The sequence below is a fragment of the Pinus tabuliformis genome, chromosome 4_2, assembly GCF_031772625.1.
Source record: "Pinus tabuliformis cultivar Carrire ecotype Pingquan chromosome 4_2, CPIR1, whole genome shotgun sequence".
NCBI classification, from domain to species: Eukaryota; Viridiplantae; Streptophyta; class Pinopsida; order Pinales; family Pinaceae; genus Pinus; species Pinus tabuliformis.
In genome coordinates this window covers 739,991,807-740,013,404 of record NC_142304.1, presented here as the reverse complement: position 1 = coordinate 740,013,404, position 21,598 = coordinate 739,991,807, and positions in this window count along the sequence as shown.

Below are 21,598 nucleotides of genomic sequence, written 5' to 3'. Positions count from 1 at the left end.
AAATCATAGATCAAATTGAAGAAATTTAGTCGCAAGGACTGACTCAGGGATGGTCAAGATGGATGAAAAATATTTTGCAGATGAATGGCTTATTGGCAGTTACCTCTTGAACACATAACGACACAACAAATGGCTTGGTGACAATTGACCCAAAGCTAATACCCAGAAACCGGCTGAAGACTTTCAATGTAGTTTGATCAACTATTAGGCAAAGGATTTCCCAACCTAGGTGAATGAAAAGTGTCGTGTTCAAGAGTGGTGATAAGGTTTTTCTGAGACAAAGTATAACAAATAGGCTCATTTTCCTCTCTTTTCCCCCACCATTTCTGGCAAGTACCTCTTTATTTCTTACAAGCTTGAGGAGGATAACATTTGCTTGATTATAAGCTCATTCTTCAGATGAGTCCAACTTAGTTTAGATTCGAACCCTAAGAAGGAGTGGTCCGTTCCTGTTTGTAATCGAACAGGTCCTTTACTGTGAAATTTTAACGAGTCCAGTATAGGAGAAACTCAGCGTTTTTCAATTTTAGAGAGTCTGAAAAACTTAAGAAGACTCCAGGGTTGACCTTTTTCGTAAATTTGTGTCTCCCAAGCCCGAAAAAGTATAAAATAATACTTGAGAGAACCGCTTGATCTTTTACAACCAAGGAGTACTTTTCGTCATTAATGCCTTTGACCCGAAAATGTAAAAAAAGCGATCAATGACACGTTGTTTTATAACCAATATCGAATTTGAAACGACAAAAATCCGGCAATCTTTTCATGTTTTTACGGTCGGAAAAGAGCTATAAGTGGACCGCTTTAACGAGTGTAAAAGAAACGCTTGGCAATCTTTTCATGTTTTAGGAGTCAGAAAAGGGCTTAAAGATGACTCTACGGTTTCATTTTTTCGTAAGTTTTAACGAGTTCGAAAAAATGATAAAAATGTACTCATGGTTTACATTTTCTCTTAAGTTTTAATGAGTTCGAAAAAATGATAAAAATGTACTCATATGGCCGACTTTCAATTTAATTTACGAGCAGGAAAAGACGGAAAGAACTCGGCATTTTCATTTGTTTTATGAGAATGAAAGATAGCAAAATAATCTCGGGATTTTCATGAGTTTAACGAGTCTTGGAAATAACTGAAATTGACTCGAGATAGGTTTCATTTTTACAAAAGCTTGAAACAGAGAAAAACTATGCTTCAGAGTAGTTTCATTTTTAGACAAGCTTGAAACAGAGAGAAAACTGTGCTTGATGCCCCCTAAGCATAACTACTAGAGTGCATGCCCCCCAGCTTCATTTCATTCAACTAAGTACAAGATGGATGGAATGAAGGTTCATGTACGAGATCATTTGAAAGACTCGACCTAAAACTGTAAAAACTAAAATAACTAACCTAAATATACAACTTAACATTTATGAGATCTAGTCAAACTCTCGACTCAATTAGAGGAGGATTTGTTTCATTTTTTAACGAGCTTGACACAGGAAAAGAACTATGCTCGGATCTGGTTTCATGTTTACGCGAGCTTGAAACGAAAAACTATGCTTGTTATAAGTTCACATGCCCCCAACATAATGACGCAAATCAAGGTACATGCCCCCCAAGCTTCATTGCATTCAATTAGGTGGATGAAATGAAGGTTTACTTTCGAAATCTTGGAAAGACTCGTGGGAGTTGTTTCATTTTTTAGTGAGGTTGACACAGGAAAAGAACTATCTTCAAAACCCTTGTTTCATTTTTTAAACGAGCTTGACACACGATAAGGAACTATGCTCATGTCTACTCTCTACAATCTACCTATATAACCTACAATCTACCTGATTCATTTTTTAATGAGGTTGACTCAGTAACAGGAACTATCCTCTAAAAACCTTGATTCATTTTTTAACGAGCTTGACACAAGACAAGGAACTATGCTCAAAATATCCTTGATTCATTTTTTAATGAGCTTGACACAAGATAAGGAACTATGCTCGTGACTCATTGTTTCATTTTTTAACGAGCTTGACACAAGACAAGGAACTATCCTCGAACCTGATTCATTTTTTAACGAGGTTGACTCAGTAACAGGAACTTTCCTCGAAACATCCAATTTCATTTTTTAATGAGGTTGAGAGAGGAACAAACTATCCTCGCTTCAATCTACTTAACAAAAAAATCTACTCTAAAAACCTTGATTCATTTTTTAACGAGCTTGACACAAGACAAGGAACTATGCTCGAACCAACTGATTCATCTTTTTAACGAGGTTGACACAGGAAAAGAACTATCCTCATAGTAGTCTGTTTCATTTTTTAACGAGGTTGATACAGGAAAAAACTATCCTCGTCGCATCCAGTTTCATTTTTTAACGAGGTTGAGACAGGAACAAACTATCCTCACCCCTGATTCATTTTTTAACGAGGTTGACTCAGTAAAAAGAACTATCCTCTGACCAACTGATTCATTTTTTAACGAGGTTGACACAGTAAAAGGAACTTTCCTCGAACAACTGATTCATTTTTTAACGAGGTTGACACAGGAAAAGAACTGTCCTCATACTCACTGATTCATTTTTTAACGAGGTCGACACAGTAAAAGGAACTTTCCTCGTACTCACTGATTCATTTTTTAACGAGGTCGACACAGTAAAAGGAACTTTCCTCGTACCAACTGATTCATTTTTTAATGAGGTTGACACAGGAAAAGAACTATCCTCATACTAGCCTGGTTCATTTTTTAACGAGGTTGATACAGGAAAAAACTATCCTCGCTAGCCTGGTTCATTTTTTAATGAGGTTGATATAGGAAAAAACTATCCTCGCACTCACTGATCATGGCTTCCAACTGGAAGAAAGACATGTCAATGGACACACCTTGATCATGGCTTCCAAGAGGTCTTCATTAGAAGGAAGAATAGTTCTCTGGAAGGAACACATGTCAAGGGACTCAAAAGGGATAAGAACATCACGTTCAAATAATCCCATAGAGTTTTCCATGTCAATTACCGGATCTAAATCAAAGGAAGATGAGCAAACAGTGAGAGGCTCACTTACATCGGTAACTGAAAACATGGGACCAGTTGCCACATAATTAACCCGTGGCGGGATAGGTACCACTTGAGAATCAGGAACATTTAGGGCTGTCATATTGTTGGTAGTTGAAACAATACTAGGGAACGAAAGCTGGTCTATAGTCACAATATTTTCGTTGTGAGGGAAAGACATCACGCGAAAGAGTGTCGATATGATAGCTTTCATTGCATAAACATAGTCTCGCCCAAGGAGTAAATTGAAATCCAAGGGACCTTGAACTACCATAAGATCAATACAGACAGTTTTACCTTCCAAGGTAATAGAAAACTTAGGAATGATCCCTAAAGGTTCACTAATGGTTCTGTTAAAAGCTTTCAGATTCTGCGTAATAGGCATAAGCTGAGGGGAACCCAAAGCTTTCCAAGCGGTTGAGGATAAAATACTAACAGAAGCACCTTCATCTACCTGTGTGCGGCGTATGTCCCTATCACCAATCTTGACAATGATTTGGAAAGGGATGGAGGAAGGAAGACGAGGTTCTGTCAGTCTATTCCAATCAAAGGAAAAGACCTCAGTGCTTGGAGGGGGTTTTGTAGAAATAGGTGAAATGCCCCCCGGCATAGAAGAATCTGATGTAACAAGAAGAACCTGAGCGGTATGAAGTTCACTCTCTAAAGGGAAAGTGGGATTGACCGAATGTGAAATTGAATTGACCACTTGATCAACTAATGGATCATCAACCTGAGTGATATGAGTTTCACTCTCCAATGGAAGAGTGTGATCGACTGTACTTGAAACTAGATCAATCACTCCATCAGTTGACGGTAGGTTGGGAGAAAGTTTACGGTAACCAGTTGGAAATTCTTGTTGTGGAACAGTAAGGTTTTCCAACAATTTCGAGGCTTCATCCATGTGAGGGAAAATGTGAGTTTGATGACTCCCTTTGCATAACTTACAAGGAAACCTAACTTTACCCTTTTTCCCAGGAACCTGACTATCACTGGTTGATGGATCAATGGAAAGTTGATGAGATTTTTCTGACCATACTTCCAAGACCTTTGGAATACTAGGACAATTGACAAGGAAGTGGTCACCCTTACAAAGCCTGCAAGGGTATTTGGGTTTACGATGCGTGTTGGAGGTTTCCTCAACACAACTAACACTTACAGCCATGGTTGGTTGGTTGACTTCTTTCTTATCTTGCTTCTTCTTCTTCTTCTTCTTCTTCCCTTTCTTCTTCTTCTTAGACACTTGGTTACTAGCATCAAGGCTTTTACCAAGCGAAGAGGAAGAAATGGAGGAAGAAAAATTAGGTGAAGAAGGTAAAGGGTCAACAGAAGGTTGGTGATGTTGAGATGGTTAACTCTGTTGAGGTGGAACAATTGGAGTATTTGGGGCCAACGAAGTTGAAAATAACCATATCGGTAAACCTATTGTAAATCCAGGTAATGACAAAGTAGCCATGTAAGACGGACCAACATTTCCAAAGTAAGGAAAAGTACTAGGATTCTCGTCAAGAGGGATTCCTTGGTTGGTAAATTCTGGAACATTTGCCATTATATTCAACTTCAGTGAATTTTATTAACAATTTTAAAACTAAAATTAACAATTCACAATTCACACCTAACAATTAAAATTCACAATTCACACCTATGGTCTCTAAAAGTAAAAACAAACAAATTAACACGCACTATCAAATCTAGGAGTCAAACCACACACAAACAGTAACTTTCCGTACTGAAAACACTAGTTGGTGATGAAATCCAATGTCGCAGAATTCAATACAGAAATAGCGGTTGGAACAGTTACCCCGACAACCTGCTTAATGAATAGACTGGCACAAGTTTCTCCACTAAACCGTCTCGAGTGAAGAGAACCCCCCAGAAAATCCAAGTGAGTCTAGCCGACGTCTGCTCCAGGTACAGTGGGATCTTCCCACCACTGTCACCTTAGGAAGAATCCTAAAGAATATGGTCACTAAGGTTACCAACCGAAACAAATATACCTGGGGGAACAGTCTACGATCCGATACGCACGCAAGGGCAAAGTAGCAAGCTCAATCCCCTTAAAGGCTCCTTGACATAATCCAAGGTTTACCAACAAGTGACCCCAGGCTCCTCGACAATGGTTAATCCGAGGTTTACCGTTTTTAATACGTGAATATCTAGCGTCGTTCCCAATGAGGAAGGATTGATTCCCACACTGGTTCGGACACGATCTCGTGCTTCTCCTTTAAGAGGAGCTTTCCCAGAGCATAAATGCAACAATTGGATTTCTTCCTACCGCAAGATACAGCTACTTGTTTGTTTTACTGTCTTGGAGAGTTAATTACTCCCTACTCCAAGACACTAGCCTAAGCTATGTTGGTGTATCAGAGCCCTAGAAAATAAAAATATTACTAGATGAATTTTAATTAAGCGCTGTGTTATTAAGGCTGTTATTACTCAAATGGGTAAATGGATACGAAACCAATGGTGTTATGACCCAACCCAAAACTGAATGCAATCGAATATGATAATGTAATCTTTTCAATTCGATGAATCCTAACTAAAGTAAGGAGAGAGTTTCCATTCACTTCCAACAATGCAAAAAATTGATCACTAAGAGAAAATATAACAAATTCTCTAATGCACTAATTTCACCAAGAAAAACTAATGCAAATCAATTCCAAAATAGTTTTTTTTTATTTTTATTTTTGTTTAAATTCAAATCAAAGAAAACTGATCTAAATCTATGATTGATTTTTCAGAATGTAAACTATGCAATTGTAATCTATGCACAATTCACTTGAAAAGTATGCAAATGTAATCTATGCACATTTTTCATTCATATTCTGAAAATGAGAATTCTAATTATGCAAATGTGATCTATGCAAGAGAATTCTCAAACACAAGACGATTCTAATGTAATCTAAGAACCAATCAAGTGCAAGTCGAGAAAATTGGGTGAGAGTTCCAAAGATCAAAAAATAAAAACACTCAAAGGCGATTAACACTCATACACAATTTAGCCCCCCCCGCCGGTGAATGAGGGGGAATTTTTTTTGCAAAAACAAAATAAAAAAGATGCAAAATTGTGAAAAGACTGAGACAAACCTCAAAGTAATGACCAAAGGAAATGAAATTTAGAATTTCTCAAAAAGAGACTCAAAACACCCAATTGATAAAAGCTTAAAGCAGGAATGCCAATGAAATTAATCAAGGAAAGTTTCTGACAAGTCACATGAAGGTCTGGGCAGTGGCTAAAACCTATAAACAAATTCTAAATTGATAAAAAGAAGAAAATTTAAAATTTCTCAAAATTTTGACAGGGTATGCAGGCAGCCTGTTTACACAGGTGAGGTCACGCTCTGTGCACAAAGAAAAAGTGCGTACAGGTACGCACTGTGCTTAACTCAGAGGGTGCGTACCTCTCCCAAAACTATGAAAAATAAAAACTAACTCAAAATTAACTAAATTCACCCAATCCCACAATCATCAAGTCAAAAATAGAAACAAATCAATGTTTCTCAAATCAAAGTATCAATCAAAAGATAAATCAATCAAATCCATGGATTACCCAGTATGGTTGCCATTTTGTCATGCGGAAAGAGTCAATTTTGCGGAAAAAACCGACCTCCCTAGAAAACAAGGCTTTTCTAGTGACAAACAAAACAATCAAGCACTATCTTTCCCTAAATATGCATTTAAAATAAAAGCAACCAGGTGTTCAAGGCTTACCTTTAGTCCAACGTTGTTTGTAGCAGCCAAGCCTCTCCGATCCAGATGAGCTCCTTCTCCTTGAAGCCTGCATACATTAACAAGTAAATGATTACATAGCACCTGAATAACTCATATAATAAAACATATTCATCATAAAGACCAAGGAGTTTATGAAACAAATTATATATAACAACTTGTTGAGAAAAATGAACTTAATTGTATTAATTGGAAACAAAGGAAACCTTACAACCAGTGCCTTGGTTTTGTGTAGGTCCCTCCCAGGGTCTAGCAAGAGTTCTCCTCTACTTTGATCAGCTCACCCACTTCCAAATGAAGCTAAGAAAGGAATGGGATCTCTCCTCTCAAGCTCTATAAGGGAGTCCTAATTTCAGTAGCATCTACCCTTAGGAATGTTCAGCTTTCAACGTCCCCTCCCTCTGGCCCAATGCCTGTATTTATAATGCTTTGGAGGAAGTTAAACAGGTCCACCATCAATGGGATAACCCCCTCTTTCAAAGGGATAGCTCCCCTCTTCATGGGATAAGTTCCTCTTTCATTGGGATGCATGAACCATCTGGAGGCACTCAATCCACGTCAAACCATCTTCTAGAATGCTCTAGAATCGACCGCAAGTAATTTTTTTGGAGTAAAGCTTGCGCCTTTTGACTTTTACAGGGGTACGCACCCACCCCTTTACAGACAGAGCGTACAAGTACGCAGGTATTATGTACTTGAAGTGCGCACACGCAGGTAAGAGTAAGAGAAACTGCGTAACCAGAGTTGTATTGATTTTTAAAGGCTTTCTCTCTTTTTTGGAGTTTGACATGAAGAGCAGAGTTATAAGACTTGCCAAGGAGGACAGTATGGTTGTTGATGGAGCCATACTGACTACAAATAGTCATGGTGACAAATTTTAGTGTAACAGACCCTATGGATAGAGCCTTACATGATGGAAACATGTTATGATAAGCGCAATGTTAAAATCAAGAATATAGACGAGGAACCAATTCCACTTCTAGTAAGTGGATACCAGTTAAACATTTACAGGAAGCCCCTCTCCAGGGTTGGGTTTACACATTTAATTCATAAGAAAATGAATGTGTTTGAGAGCATCAGATCTCTCAATACATTTAGTCACTAAATAGTAAGAAAAAAATAGAAAATGAGAAAAACCTCAATCGAAAACTCCTTTGAGGCACTTCAGACAAACTCACTAGCTAAAAACCTTTAAGAGGTAGTTAGTAAGTTTGGATAAAAATGAAGAAATAATAAGAGATCTAGTTCCAAGGCACCTGAAGCATGCTCACTAGCTGAAAAACCTCCATGAGGTAGCTAGTAAACCCAAAGAGAAAAGAGAGAAAAAAAGAGAGGAAAAAACATCATGAGTAGTGTTTGTCTCATAGTGGTTTATCTATAGGTACCACCAAGGGAAAAAAAATCAGGTCAAACATGTCACCTTGCATCACCATCCAAGTCATCAACATGGTGACTCCAAAGGGGCCCATATGACATCCCTATACCAACTTCCATTTACCTTCATCACCCATAGCATCAACCATCACAAACCATGTCCTTTCCATGTATTTTTTACAGCTTCCCTGAATCAGTACATGAAAGACAATTTTGAAGAAAAAACTACATATCCAAGAATTTTTTAGCATATGGCTTCAGAAAGAACATCATGGGAATCCTAACAACTAGTCTTTCCATCATCATGCACAAAAAATTGGTTTCTCCCTTGCTTTTTACTTCCTTGCACCATGTAGCCACCCACTTCCTCCATTTTTTTAATCATAATCACATCAAAAACTCTCTCCATCACCATAACCTCCATTTCCATGAATTATCAAGCCACCTTTCCACTTCCTAAAGAATTTCTCATTGAGTGTGAGGGGTCTCTATGCCCACAACATGAGACTACATAGTCCTGTAGTAAACTACAAAAGCTCTACAGACCGAGGTTCTAGATCAACATAATTTATTTTTTAAGAAGACCATAACATCCAATAGCTTAGAAACTTCAAGGGCTCACTCAATATTTTATGCAAGGGTCCTGAATAGATACATGATCCCTGTAGGCTTTTGTAGGCTTAGTTTTCACACCGAACATAACATGTAGAAGGCACCTGCAAACTGTCAAACAACAACCTCTAGCACCGTGAAAGGTAACTAGAAGGTATGGAACCTTTAACACTTGCTCTTTGAATTCATTCAAATATCGGGAAAAATATTTTTTGTGCAAAAGGAGTGGTTTAAATAACATAGCATAACTAGCAGCAACCTTGGCCAAATTAGTAGTTAAACTCACCTTTATCTAAAAAATTATTCCCACGTGTGGGGATCAAAAAGGAAAAGCCAAAAATATTTCAAGAAGGCGGTGATTGTCCTTGATGATGGGAATCTACGGTGAAACATATGAGAAAGTATCATCATAGAAAGTTGTGTGGGTAGGTGGTCTAGCTTAGTGTTATGTGTCAAGCCCTCCATACCCACCACCCAAATAAACCATGCAAATATCTACTTAAGTCATAAGATAACTAAAGCTCACAATCTCTCCTCCCACTTAAATTGTGCATGAGAAATGTCATACAAAGCCAACATGGAAGGTTCCCAATGTGCCAAGAAGATAAAGATAAATATACCAAATTTCAACCGCTATGGCTTTGTCCCTACATTCTAAATAAGAAACTTGGCCTAAGAACCTATTTTTTGTAAAATGTCAATGGAGAAGTTGAACTTCTCTAAGTTAATTGATATGTTATTAAAATATTCTTTTCATGACGACATAATATGCCATCACATTTATATAAATTCTTGTGTTCTTTCCATTTTGTAATTTTCTTCCCTTTTATTTTATGTAAAACTTGAATTTGTTCTTCTTTTATACATATTAACCAAACAATTTCATTCTTGTAGTCACTTTCATATATGAACTATGGTCACGGATACTAGATTATGGCATTTCACCAGTCATGTCATTTAATTTCTATTTGATTGAGACAAGCTCGTAACATCAAGATTCGTAATTTTACTTAAACGTAATATCATCACTAATATGTTGGGGAACACCATGAGAGCAATGGAAATGCTCGATGGACTCTTATATAAATATTTTTGTGTTTAAAAATCTTACATCCTAATAATATCTCATCCATGACCTCCACCTAATCTAGTGACTTAAGCCTGTGTAGTACACCCAGAGACATATCATAAGAAGAATTATTTACTTCTAAAAGAAATCATCCCAACTGTCATCTTGGATCCTCTCATCCACCTTAAGGAAAATCTCTCTCTCTCTCTCTCTCTCTCTCTCTCTCTATATATATATATATATATATATATATATATATATATTTATATATATATATATATATATATATATATATATATATCTATATATATATATATATATATATATATATATATATATATATATATATATATATATATATATATATATATATATATATAGATATAGATATAGATATAGATATAGATATAGATATAAGAAGAACAATAATAAAATGATAAAATATAAGGTAAAGGCTTGAGAATGGTTTTTTGAGTAGTTAGGACATATTGGTAACTTTGTTAGGGCTATATATGCTTAATGGTAGTGAAGCAATACCTATAATTTCTAGTGATCTTGTTGGGGCTACGAATGCTAGCAAGCAATAGGGAAACAATATAAAATCACACTTAATTTCTTGAGCCTCTAATATCCTAAATAATCATTATCTCTAGAGCATGTGACGTGAAAGTGAAGGGAAATAAACATGTACAAATCAATTCCTTCTGCCTGTCCCGGGGCTGCAACCAAAATTAGGAAAAGAGAATTTGTGTAACTCAAAATTCAACAACTCTTAGTCATGGGAACCTCACAATAGGAACAATAATTTGTAGTGCACACTAGATACATGATTTGTGAAATATTCTTAGGTAGATGAAAATATTTAAGCATCGTATAAGCGTTTCACCAAGTGTTGTAGCTTCTGAAAAACTCGTCTAGATTTCTTCAATTCATTTATGATGCAAATTAATTGAGGGGTCATGACATTAAAAATATAGACAACATGTTTCCCTTATGCATATTATTTGTGTTCCTAAATAGAGTTCCTTTCCTTGAGTTAACAATGACCAATTGTTTTGACACAACACTTGGTATGAGGCATGAAGTGTTAAGAGTTTCTCACAAAATTTTCCTTCAAAGGTAACCCAAATATATCATTTATATTACTGAGTCATTTAATTTTTTTTAATTGACGATTTCTATTGAGATATCCCTTAATCCCACCGTTTTTCATTGTCACGAATTTAAGCAATTCCAAAAATCCCCCGTCACCCAATTTCCTCAATTACAAAGTAATGATACATTATTATCAAGTGAGGTAAATGCTATATGAGACACTTGCTGGGTAAGATAGTGTTATCATGCTTAGAAAATATTTGAGGCAACATTATGGAAAATCACATGTCTTTTTTTAAAGGAAAGTATTGTTATAGCTCCAAATCTCACTTTTATGGTTTGTGATGCTGCACTCATGGCCTAGGGTAACCCCTCCTTCCAGACCTGGTCCTAAAATTTAAAAAAAATATTGTTTTATCCCTTATACGCGACATTGCCCTGAGTTAAACGCGTGTACACGCGGGTCTGTGTATACCCAACCTGCGTGTATGTATTAAAACACTTAAAAAAATAAATAATTCCTTATTTTCGGGCGGAGATCGCGGGTTTTACCTGCTGATCACCTATTAGTGCCCGTGGCACAACTGTTTCCAACCAACTCCTAACTAAAAAACTACTTTGGAGATGGTATAAAAAGACATCAAAGGGAAGGCCTAAGAAAGAGAGAAAAAGAGAGCAAGATTATTATGCTGAGATTTTTCCCTTAGACCAGGTCTGAAGTCCTTGGTGCATTCTGCACTTCCCCCATTCTGCATAGGAAACCCTTGTTTCCATGTGTATTGGTGATCACTCATCCTTTATATCACCATTGAGTAAGACTTGGAAGGAGCTCTTGTTGGAGGCTTGAGGCTGGAACGAATCCAGGAGGAAGCTTTGCTTGGAGCCTGCTAAAGGTGTTTCAGGTGAAATCTTTCCATTATATGTACTTTACTTGCCTTTATATAAAGAAACACGTCTTGGTTACCGAAACAATCTTTCTTTGTGCTCATGAGATTCATGTTTTGAATTCTTATGCAAGTAGTTACTTAAAGATTTTTATAACTAACTTTATAGCATGAAGATGGTTTATGTATAAGTATTTGTCCATGTACTGCTGTGCTCTTTGATTTGTTTGTTTTACAGGTCAAAGGAGAAGAAGGGAACTCCAAGAAGGGTTTGGACCCTAAAGGCCTTCTCGAACGTAGGACCTTAGGTACGTACCCTCAACATTAGAATTTGCTTACAGTAAAGATAATGGCTGTGTGTGTGTTTCTTTGAATAAGCAATTTTCAGTCTGGTAGAGTCTTAACCCAAAGGACCCTAGGGGTACTTTCCCCTCAACCAGAATTGGCGACTCCGCTGGGGAACAACACTCTTGTTGTTCCTAGTTTGGGTAGTCTTCAAGCCAATCAAGGCTCAGCCCCTTTGTTTGTTGGCTCTGACTGTCTGATCTGTTCTTGAACTCTAAGCTTTTCCAGTCTTTTCAGTCTGTATTTTTTATTTTTTGAAAATCTTCAGATACGTTGTTTTGCTAGATTACAGAAGCATATATACGCAAGTTGTACTAAGTGAACCCGTGTATACGCAAGTTTCCTCAGTTACAGTCGCGTGTACACGCACTCTACACATCACTGCAGGCGCGTATATTATATAATTTTCAAGATTTATAAATTTTCTTCTTGCTGAATGTTTGTCTGGTGGTTTGGGTGAGTTTAAAGCAGTCATTTTCCAGTAACAGTCCTCTGTTTAACAGGGGGCATCTTGTTCTGAACTCTCTCTAGTTATAAGGAGTATTAGTCTTGTTTTCGTTGATTGCAAGCGTCATTGTTTTTTGACACACAAGATTTCTGGTTAAGAATCTTGACTGCTCTGTTTTGGCAGAGTAGGAAGATTGGATTCAATCTTTGTGTTCATTTTGTTTTGGTGACCCTTTTATTTTCTTAACGAAACCATTTTTGTGACCATTTGCTCCTTCGTTTCGGGAAAGTTGTTTGTTACCATTTTCTTGAAACTTGTCTTTTGATCTTTTGGACTTTCATTGCTGCTTTTGATTGTCAAGAGCGATTTCAAACACATTTATTTTGGTTGGGTTTTCATCATTTGAAAGGTGTCAATTCGCAAAAGTGTTTGGTTGCCTATTCTTCAATCATTAGTGTCAGTATTTTTGAGAGCATTCTTTGAAAAAGACTTCTTTGCTTGTTGTTTGAAAGAAAATCTTTTTAAAGTTTTGAGTTTCGCTTTCTTAAACTTGCTTTTCATTTGATTTCCTTTTTTGCGAAGTGAAAGTGCTTTGTGTTTATCTTAGAACTTGTTTTTATTGTTTGGATGAAATGATTGGTAGCACATCATATTCTATCTAAGCATTTTAGTGGCAAGACAAATTTGATAAGTGAGCAACTTTCCTTCTTTGTTTGCAGAGTAGTCTTAAAATCTTGCATTCACATATAGTTGTTGCATTAGGATAGATTTGCATCCCTTTTTATGCATACATAGCTTTGTTAGCTTTTGTGAGTGTGGAGTCTGAAAAGAAAGCAAAAAACTTTGTTTTATTTGAAGTTCCTCTGAACCCTGTAAAGATTACTTTTCATCGAAAAACAAAAAGTGCATGTGCATGTAGTTAAGTTTTGTTTAACTTCTTTTGCGTCAAAAAACACCACTAGTTTCACTTCCGTTACCTTGTGACTTAAAGAACAGCCTAATAAAATCAAGCGCTAACTAAAATTCACTAGAACTTTTTGTTTTAGTTAGTTACACCAACAAGTTTAGGATTTTAGGGCCTTGGATTAGGCGAGTGGAGAGTTAACTCTCCAAGGCCATATAAACGTCAAACATAAGAGTCTGAATAACGAGAGAAAATCCAATAGCGTTAGGAAGACCAGGAAAGCTCCGGATCTGGGAGTTAAGCACGAGGGTCTGTGAAGATAGGCAAGAGAGATACCCCCTCTTCTACTTGTCCGAACTTACCTCACGACTGTTCCGCCTGGCTTCTGCGACGAGTTGGTACCCATAGTTGCCTCTCCTAGGGATCTACACAGGTGGCTGCAGAGGGGAATCCCGTGGCACCTGAGGTTGACGTTGTATCACTCTCGACAGTACTACTGGAGGGCACCCTTGCGAAACTTGGGGGCTTGCACTGGCGCAGGCTGTTGTTAGGAGGTCAGCGTAACTTCCTTTGTTACCTTCGCTGATAGGGCTGGGCCGTCATTATCCCAGACTATCTTCGGAAGGCCCCTGACTCCACTTTCTTGTATTTTGGTGTCTGGTCCTCATCACCCGGAGTGGAAATACTTGGAAGTTGTTTGACTGGCTGTATCTTTAGGGACTTTATAGTGTGTGCTCTTTGTTCCTTGTATATAGTTGGCTTTAGGTATTTTTGTCTAGTCACATTTGGACTTTGTGTTCTGAGTGACCGGCTTACCACTCTACCAATCTTGAAAGGCTTTTGGTCGTTCTTTTAGCAGTTGTGGAGTTGCCTCCTCAAGGGTAAAAGTTTTGACTGCTTATCCATATTCCTTGAAGAGTTATTTCTATATTCCCGTAGGGGAAGGGTCTTTGGAACATTTAGATATGGCCAATATTCCTGTGGAAACAAACCAAGGTGCCCTCCCAAAAGGGGATCCTTGTGCTTTTTCTTTCTTTGGAAACGTTGGTACTCCCTTGATGGCCACTTTGAATATTCCTGGGTTGAATGTTGGACTACTCGTTTGGCTGTGGTCCACTCCGAATATTACGAATGCTCTTGAAGCTTCTCAGTTGAATGCTTTATTTCAAGGGCATCACATGGGTGCTCATTGTTCATCTTCTCTCAAAGAGAAATCTGGGGTTCCTTCTTCTCCTCCTTCTTGTCACAAGAAATCTAAAAAGAGGAGAAAAAGGAAGTCAAAGAAGAAGAATAATTCTATCCCTTCATCCCCAACCTCTGCTAGTCATGTTGGAGATGAGTCTTCAGCCGCTGCAAGTCATGATAGGGGCACAAGTCTAGTCACTGCAAGTCACACTAGCATTTCATCCTCAACCTCTGCTAGTCATGTTGTAGATGAGTCTTCAGCCGCTGCAAGTCATGCTGGGGGCACAAGTCTAGTCACTGCAAGACACACTAGCATTTCATCCTCAACCTTTGCTAGTCATGTTGGAGATGAGCCTTCAGCCGTTGCAAGTCATGCTGGGGGCACAAGTCTAGTCACTGCAAGTCACACTAGCATTTCATCTTCAACCTCTGCAGGTCATGTTGGAGATGAGTCTTCAGCTGCTGCAAGTCATGCTGGGGGCATGAGTCTAGTCACTGCGAGTCATACTAGCAAAGAGTCACCGACCTCTGCAAGTCATGTTCAGGACTCTCCGCAAACCACTGCTAGTCATGTTGGCGGAATGGAGGTTGATAAGAAACCTGGATGTAGAAGTTTTAAACCTAAGTTCCCTTGTAAGATATGCAAGGGAGACCATCTTACTCATTTATGCCCTGGTATTCCAAAGGTTCAAAGGATATGGTCCGAGTCTGAAAGTACTTCTACTCCTACACTTGATATGGTTTCTCATCAATCCCATCAACCATTGGTTGATAATGTGGTAGAGCCAGTGCAATCGCTGGCCGATTACACTCCTCTTTTGGGGGGTGAAGTGCCTAACAAAAGAGTCTGTTTGATCTCTAGTACAGAGTCTTCTAGTATAGGGGGAATTCCGGGTTTTCAAATGTTCCCCCTCCAAGTTTTAAGAGTGTTTCCCTTGATTGGGATAGTCTTGTTGAGCCTCGTCTTCCTTCCGCTGCACCTTTCCAAATAAAAGTCAGAGTTAATTCCACAAATGTCTATCGATGTATGGTGGATGAAGGATCCTCTACAAGTATTATATCCTCTTTGACTTGGAAAGCTTTGGGTTCCCCAAAGTTGTTGACGGCTTAGAGTCAGTTGTTAGCCTATGATAGAAGGCCTGGTGAATCTATGGGGGTTCTTCCTCAAGTGCCTATCACTTTAGGTGGGAAGACTGTCTTAATCGATATGATGGTGGTTGATAGCCCTTTAGACTTTAATATGCTACTTGGGCGTGATTATGTCTATGCTATAAATGCTGTGGTGTCTTCACTCTTTCGAGTAATGTGCTTTCCTCATAACGGGAATATTGTCACTATTGATCAGCTTGCATCTGATAATCACCACCCTATTTCGACTTTACTACAGAATACCCCTTGGTTTGTTCCAAGTGTTCAAGTAGACTCTACCCCACCACGGGTCAATTATGTGGCATTGAATCCTCAATATTCAATCGCTTCTAAGAAGGATCCTTTGACCTATTATTCTCCTTCTTGGGACTTTGTCCCGGCAGTTGACCGAGAGATTCTTCCTATAGGGACATGGGACCCTTTAATTCCCTCTTTTAATCCTTGTATTTCTCATGATTTCTCAGATCTTGCTTTTCCTTCACAGGAGGAACTCTTTGAAGCCATGAGTTATGACTACCAAAGGAGTCCTTGGTCCGATCCCTACAAAGGGTTTGTCCAGAAGAACTATTATGCGTAAGCCACAAGGCTGCGTGGTCCCTTGTACCATATTGTATATATGAGGTACGCATTTTCAAGTTTCGTATTCTATAACACAAAGATCTTATATGAAGTTTATATGTGGGATGTATTAACTTCGTGTCTAGTGTTCCTATTTATGTTTACAGAACTTGGAAGATTTCTCCTTTGGAAGTTTATGGTTGGTCCGTTCGAACAGGTATTGGTTCTCGAAACTGGCATATAGGTTAGGTTTTTCCGCCTGCATTGTGCATTTATCAGTTTCCTTTCCCATTTTGCCTTAGGATCGACCCCACCAAGTTATGGTGTGGAACCTTCTCATTGCTTAGAAGTATCATGACTTGTGTGGTAGAGCCTACCTTATCATGGGTGCCCTAGTTAGTACCTTATTGTCGCTTGGCACTCATGCAGATTTTTTTCCTTAGGTTCGGGAGTCCTCTGTAGTCCCGCCATGACTTATGCGTTGAAGACTCATTCCTCTTTGGTTCTTCGCTTCGTTCTGGCCTTATACCCTAGAGGCTCCTATGTGTGTCGAGTTGTACTTTTGCATTGCATGTTGACCATTTGCACCTTTTGGCCTAGAGCTGGCTTCACTTGGACTCGTGTTTAAGCCAACTTTTGACCATGACATCTGCAAAATCAACCTTGCATACCTTTGACTTCTGCAGCTTGACATACCCTGATCCGTGGAAGGAACATACCTCTGAGTGTCACTGACCAGTTTTCACCTCCCTGCATTGAGCACAGGAACGTTCCTTTCCCAGGAACTAGATCATCTGTTTCACTGACACTCGTTCTTTCCACTGTACCATAGCATTCTTTTATTCTTTTTCCAGCTTAACAGAAAAAGACAAAAAAATTAAATATTCCAAAAAAGAGCGGGAACAGGGACATTAATTCCATTTATTGTTGGCAGCTAGAGTCAGTCGTGTCGCCCTTGAACAAAGCACTCAAAACAAAGTCTCCTCCGCATGGGTGGGATTTAGTTTGACTTACGTATGTCGTAACCTTGTTATTGAGTCAGTTCTCCCCCGATTGGTTATCTCTTGCAATCATATGGAGGGTTCGTTTCTGCCTCCTGCATGGCGAACTTATACAGAGTCATCATATGCTGCGACATAGTCACATTGAGTCATGCTTTTGTTCAAGGGAAGTTAGCCTGAGTCGGCCTCTCTGCGGTGTCTCTTGACTCATTTTTCAGTCGGCCATCCCTGGTTGTCAGTATCATGTCTATTATCACATCAGCTATATTGGTCCTTTACTCGTGCCGGTTTGAGAAGGTCCCCATTGACTTCTTGCTCGCGGGTCTTGTCCTTATCGACGACGACACCTTGCTCTAAGGACAGGCCTAGAGTCGCACCCTGGCCCTATTTTCATTATTGATAGGTCACCTTGTGCTCAGCATCGATCAGTATCATGGGTCTTTGACTGAGTGGTTTCCCTTGTGTTCGACATCAGCATACATTATCACACATTGGGATTCGTGCAGTACCTTGGTTTCCATTTGACCCTATTGGTAGATACCTCGCCTCTGTGTCAGCTTTCATTATTGGTTGGTTCAAAGGGTTTCTGTCGTGCGCTAGCCACATCTTGTGTATGCCGGAAACGTACTTCGGTTGGGTTACTACATCTTTTTCGTCCGATTCCTTCCACATTATTGGCCTACGGGTTACACTCGCACTAGATTAATGGAGGATGCCTTAATGTCTTCCTTCTAGCGGATCTTTCCCTATCGACTCCGACTCATTGCTCTGGGGCAAAGATCTAGAGTCCATTTGGCAGTACCTTGGGGTTTGCAGTCATTAGTGGCAGATCCTTCGCTATCGACAGTGGGAAACCATCATTGTCTCCTAATCGATAGATTCTTACTGGTGTTCGACTTCAGCTCATCTATTCACACTTGTTAGATTGTACTGGGTACCTTGACGCTCATTATCATTATCGGTGAGTAGTCTCGCGTTTGTTAACGGTATACATCAATGACCGGTAATCAAACGATTTCTCACATGGTCGACTTCAGATCATTTATTCCCATGGTGTAGAAATGTACCACGGCGGTCGGTGAAGACCTCAGGTTGTATCAACATTCATTGGTTCACTTGACAGTTGCTCCTGTTGCTGCTAGTTGATACCACTCCACCTTATATGTTGCAGTCAGTCATGGCGACATTCTATATGCTGGCACCTGAGTTTGCAGTGTAGTACCATCCTATTCCATCATGTTCAGTTGGTACCTTTTGGGATCAGTCTTTGATATCAGTGATCCGTTGCAGCTTTCAGCATCATTGACAGTCTTATATGTGATATTCAGACATGTACTTGCTCATCATGATCAGATGATCCATTATGTATCTTCTAGTCATTTATACTTGTATACTTAGTGGATCCGCTTGTACTTGATATGCGGACATGCTTTACTTTTTCTGAGCATGGGTATGCCCGCCTCAGACAGTGTTTCTTTCTGATTTCCTTTTGGTGGCTTGGCAGGCTGAATTCTGGTGAAGTCCTCCTCTGTTTCTCGACAGACTTCCTTTCCATGTACTTACATAATATATTTCGGCCATCATGTTCCCCTTCTGACCTCATATATTAGGGGGCATCTGTTATAGCTCCAAATCTCACTTTTATGGTTTGTGATGCTGCACTCATGGCCTAGGGCAACCCCTCCTTCCAGACCTGGTCCTAAAATTAAAAAAAAACAGTGTTTTATCCCCTATACGCGACATTGCCCTGAGTTAAACGCGTGTACACGCGGGTCTGTGTATACCCAACCCGCGTGTATGTATTAAAACACTTAAAAAAATAATTAATTCCTTATTTTCGGGTGGAGATCGTGGGTTTTACCTGCTGATCACCTATTAGTGCCCGTGGCCCAACTGTTCCCAACCAACTCCTAACTAAAAAACTACTTTAGAGATGGTATAAAAAGACATCAAAGGGAAGGCCTAAGAAAGAGAGAAAAAGAGAGCACGGTTATTATGCTGAGATTTTTCCCTTAGACCAGGTCTGAAGTCCTTGGTGCATTCTGCACTTCCCCCATTCTGCATAGGAAAACCTTCTTTCCATGTGTATTGGTGATCACTCATCCTTTATATCACCATTGAGTAAGACTTGGAAGGAGCTCTTGTTGGAGGCTTGAGGCTGGAACGAATCCGGGAGGAAGCTTTGCTTTGAGCCTGCTGAAGGTGTTTCAGGTGAAATCTTTCCGTTATATGTACTTTACTTTCCTTTATATAAAGAAACACGTCTTGGTTCCTGAAACAATCTTTCTTTGTGTTTATGAGATTCATGTTTTGAATTCTTATGCAAGTAGTTACTTAAATATTTTTATAACTAACTTTATAGCATGAAGATGGTTTATGTATAAGTATTTGTCCATGTACTGCTGTGCTCTTTGATTTGTTTGTTTTACAGGTCAAAGGAGAAGAAGGGAACTCCAAGAAGGGTTTGGAACCTAAAGGCCTTCTCGAACGTAGGACCTTAGGTACGTACCCTCAACATTAGAATTTGCTTACAGTAAAGATAATGGTTGTGTGTGTGTTTCTTTGAATAAGAAATTTTCAGTCTGGTAGAGTCTTAACCCAAAGGACCCTAGGGGTACTTTCCCCTCAACCAAGTATCCATTCACATATCATGTTGTTGGCTTAGTGGCTATGTCAATGCAACAACATTTGGATAGCCACTATTCCAGTGTTATGGTGTAAGGGGAAGATCAATGTAAAGTTTAATCACATTTAAATTCCCATGCTCATATATTATGCTAGTACATTGATAACCAAGCTAGACTTGTATTGGATGCTTGCATAGTAGGAGTGGACGCCTATTAAGTTTGTTTGGAACTAATGCAATGGAAGGGGCCACCAAAACAGGTTGTATAGGCATCAAATCCATATAGGGTTTAAGGTGTTTGGGAAGAAGATAAGAAGGATGATCCAAGTACTAAACTTTAATAACCAATGTAAGGTTAGGAAAATTCAACATAGTAATCACTAGTGTGCTAACTACTCCTAGCAGTGGAAATAGAGAAGGTATTTTGATGAACAGATAGGTACCAGGGGGAACACCCCCTCATGGGTTGAGTTTGAGGTAGTATGTTCATCAAAAGTTGGCTATTAGACGGAGGGACTAGGCTACTAAGCAACTTGGGATCTAGACAACATGCATAACTGTGTGGTGCTAGGTGTGGTAGGAATAGGTCATGGGCCATAATATGCCCCAAGAAAAGAGGAATATTTATACACCTCAATATTGATATCAATGAGAGAAGGAAATGTTTCATTGTCACCATTGAGGAAATGAAATTATTAGGATGAACTTAAACCTTCATATCGTTGTATGTCAACTGGTCGATAGCAAGAACCTTCCCATTATGTGGGAAGGTCATGGTAGAAAAGATGGATGAACAAACCAACTTCATGGCATACATGAAACTATATCCTAGTAGGAGATTATAGTCTAAAGGTGTATTAATAACCTCCACATTGATCAATACTTATTTTCTAGATAACTTCATAGGTAAATTTTGATACAAGCCATCCAGATACAATGGGAAACCATGGTACATTATAAGTGTGGTCGTGGATGGTTGGAGTTCGAGGGTCTTGAGTTGTTTAGAGACTTGACCTGACAAGACACATGTGGATACCCCTTCATTAATGATACACCATTATATAAGGGTGTTCTTCATAGATATAGGGATTGGAGAAGTAATGGATGGTGGGAGATGAGGATAACCTTCTTCATCAACATCAACAAAAATCAATTGATTGCCAAATGAAACCATAATAGCCATGGGGGAGAGTAGAACTTTGCATTGCGAAGGGTATGTCGAGATGAATTCTAATGTTGACATGGTAGGAGGTTACTATGGTAGGCCATTTTCAGTATTATAATGATGGGAGCCCACAAAAATGCATTGGTAGCATCTTGACATAATGGACCCTTGGCATATTGGGAGGAACCTCCACTATCAGTCGAGGGATATATAAAGAGGCATTTGTTGATGATAGATGATCTGTGGTGGGTGTCAATTACATATCATGAGGAGTAACGTATTGAGCCAACTAGGTAGAGAGGATGATTTCTATAAGATAAATTGATGAGCATCAGTATTGCAGCAAGGATGATGTAACTCCTTAGGCTACTAACTTTACTTCATCAATGTGGGCTTCATACAAACTTGAAGGTGACAGTGTTGTATACACAAGTAGATGTAAT